Source organism: Chenopodium quinoa, unplaced genomic scaffold (assembly GCF_001683475.1).
Source record: "Chenopodium quinoa cultivar QQ74 unplaced genomic scaffold, ASM168347v1, whole genome shotgun sequence".
NCBI classification, from domain to species: Eukaryota; Viridiplantae; Streptophyta; class Magnoliopsida; order Caryophyllales; family Amaranthaceae; genus Chenopodium; species Chenopodium quinoa.
The window spans coordinates 2,526,241-2,534,305 of record NW_018743175.1 but is presented as its reverse complement, the minus strand read 5'-3'; the positions used below and the strand labels follow the sequence as shown (position 1 = coordinate 2,534,305).

Sequence of the window (8,065 nt, the reverse complement as noted above, 5' to 3'; positions counted from 1 at the left end):
CTAGTAATCATAAAGTTAACAAACAATCAAAAGTTTAAAGCATATTGAAGTCTTCCGCTATCTTTTTAGTTCTCTCTTTGTGAAGTACGGAGTAATAATAAAAGTTGTCCAGTAAAAGGATATTAAAAAAAGGTTCTTAGGCAATATTCTTTCAATAAAACATTAAAAGCAAACACTCTTCCTAAATGCAATACCTAAGTTATTACGAATGTCTTATAAGCATCATAAAACTTTCAAGTTACAAGCATATAACTAGTTTAATTTTTAAAGAGTGACTTAACATTTCTAAGTTACAAATGACATGGACATATAATGATTTATTGTATCCGTGTATGGAAGCATTGATGAATTGTATTTCTTCATGTGAAAAGTTTCCATAATTGTTGAAGCTTTGAATTAATCTCCATATCAAATATTGTAAATTTGCCAAAAACCAAAAAAAGAGCAATGCAACATTGGCAGTATATACGAGTAGATGGGGAAAAGTTTCCATCAAGTATCTTGCATGTCCTTAGTCGGAATGACACGGATAGCATTTCGTGTAATAACTCTATTCTTTTAACGCTTTAAATGTTCTCCTATTCAAAAACTTTTAATAGTCTCCTATTTCACCTATTGAATTTCTAAATTGGGACAATATGATCGAGTAAATGGGAGAAAAAGCATCAAACATCGTCAACTAGGTAGCAAGGTCACAATCTTACATGCCCTTAGTGAGAATGACACGAATATCATTCCTTGTAATAACTCTATTTTTTTACACTTTAAATGTTCCCCTAATTAAAAACATTATTACATAGCCTTCTAACTATCCCTTGAATATCTAAACTGGTAAGTTACCAATTAATGAAATATGTAATGTGACCTAATGTCTAAATGATGCTTATAACAACAATAAAATAAGGAGTAAATGTAGAGTGATTAATTATAAAGTTTTGCTACAGTAAATTATGTAGTAAAATTTAGAGTGATTAATTATAAAGCTTTGGTGACTTGAAAATCATGAGATATAGATGTTTGTATGTAGAATTGCAAAAATGTAAAGAAGTAAGTAACTGGAGCATTAAAAAATTACAGAATAATAAAATCAAGCCGTTAATATTTTATTAAAAAGTAAGTGATGTAAGAAAAAAATATAAATAATACTTCGTAATAATAAAATAGTAGTGGATTTGAATGGGACAACGAGAGGAGAGAGAATGACGAATACATAGTATAATACTCCATACTTACATGTAGTTATCTGCCAAAAATAGATTTGTGGGTAACACTTGAAAAAACGATCGCATTTGGTAAATATGACACTTAAAAAAACCAAAGAAGTACTACTACTTTTATTTTTACTCGTAATATGTGATTATAGCATTAGACACATATGTTACTCCGTATTAAAAGATTAATTATATTCCACCAAACAACAACAAAAATCAATTCTCAATAGTAGTCGTACTCTATATCGTGCCATAAAGACACAGTGTCACTAGTTCACTACTCCAACATCTCCAAGTAGCAAAGATCAAAAGAGTTTCCAGAATAAAATCAAGAAGCAGTCCTAAATCAAGAAACAGCAAATTTCTACTTCCTTAAATGAACAAATATTCTTTCTTTTCTTGAACGTTCTTTGGCGCCTTTTTTCCATTTTCTTGCAACAAACAAAACAAATTTTTACTTTCTCTCTCCTCCTCCTTCCATGAAGTATCTACCTTTAAAAACAAAAAAAAAATAAAAAAAAAATAAAAATTAATTCCAATATTTATTTGTACAGTATTTATCTTCAAACGTTACATTTTCCATTATACTAAAAAAAACTTAATTCAACTTAATTTAGCTTTATTTTCTTCCCTAGTTTTGACTTCATTGTTTTGAACTTCATTGAACAAACAAGGCTTTTCTCATTCTCTTCTCTTCCGCCGCAGAGAGAGAATTGGTTAAAGAGAGATCCACAAATTCTCCATTTCTCCCTCCTTAATCAAAAAAAAAAAAAGAAGAAAAAAGTTTGACCTCCCCTGTTTTCAATCTTTTGAACTTCAATTCTAAAATCATGAAGCCTGTTGAGCCTGTAGGACGAAGAACAAGGCTTCAGAAGTCAATCAACATGGAAAAAATGAGGAAAGATAACAAACAAAGACGAATAGCTGCTAGAAGAAGATTCCAAGAAGCGAAAGCAAAACAATCCGGTTTAAATTATGATTCTAATGACAGTAACAATGATGATGAAAATGGTGGTGTTGAACAGTTGAAGAAGTAGTGGCCATTGATGAATCCGAGTTCTTGAAAGGAATTCGGCTACTCGGATGCGGGAATAGAATCTGTTACAACGGCGACTCTAGCAATCATGTAGGTGAAAGGGATAAAGGGGTAATGATTAATTATGAAAGTGACGATTCGGTTCAGATAATTGGGGAGAAATGGAACCCAATTTGGGTTTATGATAATGAGTCTTCTGATTATGATAATGGTAATTCATTAGCCGAGGCGAGGGAGGGGGATAATACAGGGGTTAATTGTGGAGTACACTCATCTGATATCGAGTCGTCTTCGAGTGAAAGTGATGCTCTTAGTGATCATGATTTTTCTGTTGGAAATCTGGAAGGTTCTTCCAGTTCTGAGGTTTCTAGTTCTAGCTCTAGCTCTAGCTCGGATGACAGTACATCCGAAGAGGAAGAGGTAGTTTTTTTTTTTTTTTTTTTTTTTTTTTTTTTTTTTTCCTTTCTGGTAAAATTTAACCTCAAAATTTTAACATTTTAATTACATTAATAACTCAAAGTTTCATTGTATATCTTGGTTTGCTGGATGATATTTTCTGATATTATGAGAAGTACATTTTAAATTTTTTTTTTTTTTAGATAAGCCTTTCATCATCAAAAGAGTTACAAAAACAGTATGATCGATTTGAATTTTACTATTTTTGAAAATTGAATTTTTTAGTAGGTTATATAATTTGGGTATTAGAGGTTGTTAGATGTGGTTAAGTTCCTCAATTCAATGAAATATGCAAGCTGTTAATTATCTCTAATAATGTTTTACTTGTTAATATTGTTCAATAGGTATGTAGTAGAAATGGCTTGGATAAGCATGGTGATGGTGATGGTAGGTCGATCATCAAAGATAAACATGATAGGAAGAAAAAAAAGAAACATAAGAAAATTTCGATGTTTGAGTTTCGAAAGAGAGTTGATGAAGGGTTGGTGTGTTCAACATCCCAGGGGAAGAATTATGATGTGGAGAAAAGTTTGAAAGGAAAAAGAAAGAAGTATAATAAAAAAACAGATTACCCCAGGAAGAAATCGAAAGAAGGAGCATTAGTTAGCCCTCGGACTGATGATGTTGAAGGTGCATCATCGTTTTCTTCTGACTCACATGATGACTTGCAAGTGCCTTTGAGTGTGAGGATTCCCGAGGATGGCGGAAAGAGGGAAGGAGTAAGGCCATCGAAGAAGAAAAATGTAGTGTTGGGTTCTAACCTTAAGAAAAAGGAGCATAATGGAGTTTTAGACCCTATGCTTGAGGAATGGGAGCCTAATGTAGTGTTAAATGACTTAGATCTTGTTCCTCTTAAGAAGAAACGAGTGAAGAAGCTAAAGGCAAAGGATGTTGAGTATGTTTTGCTAAATACGATTTTGGAGAATGGGAGTGCATCTGCTTTAGAGGACATCGTATCCCCTACAATAGATACTGTATTGCCTACAATAGATCAAGATGATCTTCCTAGAAAGTTTACGTTTGAAGATGAGAAGGATCCAGTGCCTGAAAAAACAGAAAGCGAACTAGAAATAGACGACCTCTTCAAGGAATTGGATTTCGGGGTTGGAGTTTGTGATATTGGTGCACAAACTTCTTGTTTGGTAAGGTTTCTCACTCTCTTGCTTCATCAATAAAGTAAATGTTATCCTTCTGTTTTTTAGCTCTATGTGTATTCATAATATAAACCTTGTCCGTAGTAAATGCTAGACTAAGAGTATTACATGACAATACCTTCATAATAATTTTATAACTTGATCTATATTCTAACTGTTGTTTCATGTTGGTTTGCAGCATGACAATGAAGAGGAAGATGCCATTCTTTGTGATAGTGCAATTTCGCAAGAAAAGCTTTGTCGCGAAGGGAAGCACTATCTAATTCTTGATGATGAAATTGGAGTCAAATGCAAGTTTTGCTCTATTGTGGTGCATGAGATTAGAGATGTAACACCAGCTTTTGTAAGTCACTAAACCTGACATTTCTTTTACATGGCTTTCTTTTTCAGCAATAGTTATACATTAATCCTACAGATGTAACCTAAAGATACATAAATTCATTTGGTGAAACATGCCACTATGGTTAGCAGAGTTGTATGATAAAAGATCAGACCTTTTCCTTCTTTATGTCTTGTAGCTGTAACATGAAGATTCACTATTTCATTTATAGTAATTAATACTTCGTAAATAGTATTTTATAATTCGATGCAAATGATTTTATAATGTTGCTTGTAAAACCAGTCAATGTTCAATAACATATGATTATTGTTTCTGCTTTGCATATGAAGAATGACAATCCATTTGGGAATTCCAGAAATTATGGAAGGTTACCATCTGACCATAACAACGAGTCTGATGGGTCTGAATTTCCTGATTTAATCCATGATTCTGGAGATGCTCATGGAGATGAAACTCGGGGCACAGTATGGAACCTTATCCCGGGGATAAAGAGGACTTTATATGAACATCAACAAAAGGGTTTTGAGTTCATCTGGAGGAACATAGCGGGAGGAATACAAATTGATGAACTTGGTAAGCCTTCAGAGTCTAGCCTAGGAGGATGCATCATATGCCATGCCCCCGGAACAGGAAAAACTCGTTTGGCTATTGTTTTCCTTCAGTCCTACCTAAAGCAATACCCCATGTCAAAACCAGTGATCATTGCTCCCAGTAGCATGCTTCTCACCTGGGAAGAGGAGTTTGCGCGATGGCATGTTGATGTCCCATTTGTTAACCTCAACAGCGCTGAACTATCAAGCAAGGAGATTGAAGCTCTTAATTATGTAAATAAGCTGAAACATAGCAAGGCTATTAGGAAGGCAAAGCTTTGTATATGGGCCATGGGAAAGGGTGTACTGGGGATTAGCTACCGGATGTTTGAGAAACTTGCCGGTGAGAGGAAGGGCGCAGATGAGATAATCAAGAAAGCCCTTCTTGAGCAGTCTGGTATATTAGTTCTTGATGAAGGCCACACACCTAAAAATGAGGATAGCTACATTTGGAAGGTCTTCTCTGAAGTGAAAACAAAGAAAAGAATCATACTTTCCGGGACCCCTTTTCAGAACAACTTTGTGGAGCTAAACAACACACTTTCTCTTATAAGAGAAGAGTTTGGGGATCCTTTTTTGCGTGGGAATCATTTGCAGAGTGGAAGGAAAAATAAGGCAAACAAAAAGGGGTTTTATACTGATACTAGCAAGGTGAATGAAGATAGAAGAATTGAGGACTTAAGGAACCGTCTGAAGCCCTTTGTACATGTTCACAAAGGGGAGATCTTGAGAAAGACTCTTCGCGGGCTGTTTCATTCAGTGCTTCTACTAAAGCCCTCTGAGTTGCAGAAGACTTATATCCGGAAATTGGATGTGTTCAAGAGCGGCTTATCATTAGACTACTTGGTTTCTATTGTCTCAGTACACCCTTCTCTTTTGTACAAATGTGAGCAAGTTCCTGCTTTCGTTGACAAGGAAATGTTGAAAAAGCACGAAGCAGACTTGGATGTTGGGGGTAAAGATCAAGTTTCTCTTTGAGTTCATCAAGCTCAGCAAAGGGGAGAAAGTTCTGGTGTTTAGCCAATATCTGAACCCTTTAACCTTAATTGGAGATCTGCTGAAACTGCACTTCAATTGGACCGAGGGAAATGAATTTTTGTTTATGGAAGGGAAGCAACGCCCAAAGATAAGGCAATCGTTGATTGGGCAATTCAATGATCCCGGAAGTGCAGCAACGGTTCTTCTAGCCTCTACCAAAGCATGTTGTGAAGGGATTCACCTTGTTGGTGCCTCAAGGGTGGTCTTGCTCGACGTTGTCTGGAACCCTTCTGTTGAAAGGCAAGCCATAAGCAGGGCTTACAGGCTAGGTCAGAAGAAGGATGTCTATGTTTATCACCTCATCACCTCAGGCACACTGGAACGAGACAAGTATGAGAGGCAAGTGGCAAAAGAACGTGTGTCTGAGAAAGTTTTTATTTCTTCTGAGGCTGAAGGAGTGCATAATACAGGAACATTGTCGATGATTTCAGAGGATCTGATCCTAGAAGAGATGGTCGAACACGAGAAACTGAAGTGCATGTTTGAGAAGATCATCTACCAGCCTAAAGTTGATAATAATTTGATTGAAAGCTTTGGTCCCCTAAATCTCTAGCAATGTACATATGTCTAGAATATTTGTCTTTCTACTGTTGGACAGAAATTTGTAGCCTTGTTGGTTAGGAATTTGTTAAGATTGGACAAACTAACTCAAACAGCTAATATTATTAGAATGAGTTGCACTGGTTCTATAGTCATGTAATTAAAACTGTGTTGATAGATTTGTAGTTATTTGTTGTTACTGCTGATTGATGCACTCATGCACCTTTTCAAATTTATATTAGTATAGCAATTGACACAAGCAGAAACCGACTCTTAACAGATAAATTAGTCAGACTCAGTGCTGGCTTATTTGCCTAAGTTGAGGTATCCAAATGCAGTTGTGAAGGAGAGACTTCGTTTGCACCCATCTCTACCCCTGCTCATTCTCCATTGTCCGAGCAAGGCTTCTGGTATAGGAGGATATGCTGTATCATTTGGGTCTATGGAAAGTTGTCCAGTTATGCCAATGCTTCTGTAGGCTTCACTTCTGCATTCTTTTGAATGGAAGTTACTGAATGACACAGTGGTGGTCGATTTCTCTGAGATATGAGATACTGTGGTGCAAAAATCAGAACCTTTGTTTGCTGTCTCGAGTCATAGAATCTCAAGCTAAGGAGCTTTATCAGTGAAAAGGTTAGCATTTTTAAGCAACTACAGCACATAGCCTTTTTTAATGCAAGGATGTATTCCATCAAGTAATTTTATGACTAAACTGTGTTAATATATCTTGCTAAAAGTATATTGCTCACATCTTTCAATTCTCAGATACATTATACTGCCAGGAAATTCTCAACGATCTTAAATTTTGTTCACGAATCACTACTTGTAATTTTCCCTTCTTAATGTAAACTGTTAGAAAATAATTATGGGGACGAAGAATTAGTGACGTGTTTACACTATCCTTAAAGCAATTTTAATCCCTACTATGATTGCTATGGGTTACCGGTTTATATGCTTTAGGATTTTCCTAAATTCCAGATCAATTAAAACAATGTAATTGAACTCCCTAAGAACACTTTAAGAACGATTAGAATAGAAAAGGAAGAGGAAGATAAAAGTAAAAAAGTAGGTTATAATTTGGAGCCGTTAAATATATAATGAACAACCTTTTTAATTCAAGAGTCACTATTTTCAAAATATAATTAATTAAGATAGTCTGACTGTTAATAGTCACTATTATCCTAGTACTTTAACCGTAGAAAAGTAACCGCTTACACTCACTCGATCGACCAAGCCCGTCCGGTCAGGCAAATAAACGGACAAATCTGTTAACTAGGCTCGCGCCTGACCGGGCGAGCAAATATTATTTTTCTAAGTATATGCTCGCGCCCGATCGGGCAAAGCCCCCCCAACCGAGCCCATGGTCATAAACCATGACACACGTTAAAACTTTTGTTATGCTCCAAATATTAAACTTATAGACTAGCTCCAAGTTTAAACTTCTCTATTAAACCAATGTGAGAGGTTCTTCCCAACATCAAGTTAAATAGAATAGAGTAACTTATAGACTAGCTTCAAGCTAAACTTTTCTATTTAACCAATGTGAAACTTTTTTTCCAACAAGTTAAATAAAGTTGAACAAGCTAACTTCTTCTACTCTACCAATGTGGGACTAATTTTCCATCATTCACAAAACCTATTATGAAGACTACTTTAACAAACCATAACTTCTTACCACCTATAATTTCTTTCAATGTTCA

At 35.4% G+C, this 8,065-nt stretch overlaps 1 pseudogene; it reads left to right on the top strand.

The window, feature by feature from the left end:
• The first annotated feature begins 854 nt into the window (after positions 1-854).
• LOC110732443 lies at positions 855-6,554 on the top strand (annotated as a pseudogene).
• Positions 6,555-8,065: the final 1,511 nt, after the last annotated feature.